The following is a 2798-nucleotide window of genomic DNA, read 5'->3' as shown; positions in this document are numbered from 1 at the left end:
TTTAAGAAAGCATGGGGAATGATCACCAGTGATACGTATATACTCAACAGCATTGGAGGATATAAAATTCAGTTTATATCAGAAACAACACCGCCAGTTCAACATTGGCCCGAAAGGGCATTTTCTCCATCCAAAAAAGAGCAACGGGAGGGACAAGCTGAACTGGTGAGGCTTATAAATAAGGGGGTCATAGAAAAGACCAAACATGAACCCTTGGAATTTGTATCCAATATATTTACCAAAACCAAAAAAGATGGTGGATGCCGCATCATCATTGACTTAACATCCTTAAACAAGTTTGTTAAGTATATCCATTTCAAAATGGAAACATTTGTGACTGCTAGACAATTGATTTCCAAAGGATACTATATGGCAAGCATTGACCTCAACGATGCTTACTATCTGGTACCCATACATAAGGATTACAGCAGATACCTAAAATTTATCTGGATGGGGCAGTGGTGGCAGTACAAAGCTTTGCCTAATGGGCTCACGTCAGCCCCAAGATTATTCACAAAAATATTAAAGCCAGCCATGGCAATATTAAGGAAACAAAAACATATAGTCATGGCATATTTGGATGACATCCTCATAGTAGGAAAAACTATGGAATTAGCTGTGGCAGCAGTATCAGCTACAAAACGGCTTCTTGAAACTCTGGGATTCGTCCTACATCTAGATAAATCCAAGTTAAATCCATCCTCTATTATGGACTGCCTGGGGTTCACAATTAACTCAGTCCAAATGACTATTACCCTGCCAATGGAAAAGATGATTGCATTAGCACAATCATGCAATAATTTAATAGTCAACAAAAGACCAACTATTCGACAAGTAGCAACAGTAATTGGTAAAATGGTAGCAGCATTTCAGGCTATACAATTTGGACCTTTGCATTATCAAAATTTGCAAAGAGCAAAGATGCAGGCACTAAAACAACATACAGGTCACTATGATCGGGTCATGATGTTACCCACTGAAGCAATATCAGAGCTACAGTGGTGGACACAAAATATTTGGCATAGTTGTAGTCCTATTTTACTTCGGAGTCACGTGAGTGACTTCGTGAAGAACCCCGCTTCCACGCATGCGTGTCATATCGCTACACGCATTGCAACGAGTCACACAGGGGGAACGGCGTTCCCCAAGCGGGAGAATTTGAAAGTCGGGAACAGCAGGTAAGAGACTCTGCGTTTCCCTTTTTTACTACTTACTTTTAGGTGGCTGCGGAAAGCTGGCGGGGAGACCCGTGGAGGGCGAGCAGCCGGCAGCAGCAACAGCACGAGTTTCCCTGGAGGGGAACAACCTGTGCCCGACTTTGCTCCCGCACCGGCAAAATTCACCTCTCGGCCGGGCGGGAAGCAAAGTAAAGAGGTCCGTATGCCAGTCTCAAGCGAGACTGGCTTGGGACCAGTCGCTAGCAGCCAGCGCAGAGGCTGCGGGTCAGACAGCACGGACCAGCGGTACCGAGGCTCGAAACACTCAGCGAGTGCAGAGGCACTGATGGAGTAGGAACGGGACGTTGGGGACGAAAACCTTCTCCAAAAGGTAGGCACCGGGATAGGAACAGCCGGGTTTTACCGGCTGCGGAACTGCCGCGAAGGACCAGGCCCGTGGATACCGGGGTCGGTCCGAGCGGCTCGAACCCGCAACGGAGGGAACGACGGTCACCAGCGGGAGAAGGAAAGTCGGGAACAGCAGGTAAGAGACCCTGCGTTTCCTTCCACTTACCTTCTAGGTGCAGACATGGACCGGGTCCATGTAAGCTGCAGAAGGCCGGCGGGAGAACCGCGGAGGAGTAGCAGCAGCAGCGGCAGTCGGCAGTCGGCAGCGGCAGCAGCAGTGGCAGCCGGCAGCTGCAGGAGTACTGACAGCTGCAGGGGCACTGGCAGCGGCAGGAGCAGCATGGGCACATCGATTCCTGGAGGAGGAAAACACCTGTGCCCAACTTCGCTCCAGCACGGTGAAAAAATTCATTTCTCAGCAGCAAAGGACTTTGCAGTTGACTGGCTGCACTCTACTACAAGGGACCAGTATGTGAGTACCAGGGTCGGTCCCAGCGGTGTTTTTTAGTTACAATGATCGCTTCTAGGCTTTTTGGCTAAGATTAAGTGTAGTATCTGTTCTTATCAGTTTAATATCTGATACGTCCCTTATCTAGGGACCATATATTAATAAAATCTATAGTAGCTGTTATCATCAGTTTTAATGTCTTATATGTCCCTTAGCTAAGGACCATATAAGTAGGAGTGCCCAGAATTGAGGGCATTACAGTGGGGTTGACCGGCTGCAACGACCGGAAGGGACCAGTACCGTCAGTACGGGGGTGGGTCCCAGGGGTCTAAGATAAAGGAGCAGCCAGGAGTGCTGAGAGCGTTGGTGCCGGGTTTAAAGGAATAGATGGAAGCAGCTGTGCCAGTTATCCTCCACACCGGCCATATCCACTCCACGGAAGGAAGGACAATACTGGAGAAGGAGGACCGTGGAACAGCGGGCAGCCAGCAGCAGCCAGCGGCACTTGGATCATCCGTAGTGGGATCAGCTGTGCCCGATGTCGGCCCCACACGGGCCAGCTCCATGAGGCCGAGCGGTAAGGCTAGACACAAATCAAACGAGGTAGTGGACTCAGAGGGTCCGACTTTGCATAAAACCGCCGGCAACCAGCGCCCGAGAGGGCTAGAGCGGGAAGAAGCGGTGTATGGAGCCTTGCTCCAACGTGATAAACCCACAGCAGTACCTTTTTGAGGGCTGCACAATGCTTCTACCCCATCAGAGGGGAGCACTGTGGGTCTGTTCTG

The 2798-nt window shown here is 49.7% G+C and overlaps 1 pseudogene; it reads left to right on the top strand.

Annotated features, from left to right (window-relative positions):
• The first annotated feature begins 2081 nt into the window (after window positions 1-2081).
• Window positions 2082-2248, top strand: LOC129698460 (U2 spliceosomal RNA; annotated as a pseudogene).
• Window positions 2249-2798: the final 550 nt, after the last annotated feature.

This window comes from Leucoraja erinacea, chromosome 6, assembly GCF_028641065.1.
Source record: "Leucoraja erinacea ecotype New England chromosome 6, Leri_hhj_1, whole genome shotgun sequence".
NCBI lineage: Eukaryota > Metazoa > Chordata > Chondrichthyes > Rajiformes > Rajidae > Leucoraja > Leucoraja erinaceus.
The sequence above is the reverse complement of the archived record's forward strand: the minus strand, read 5'-3'. Positions and strand labels throughout refer to the sequence as shown.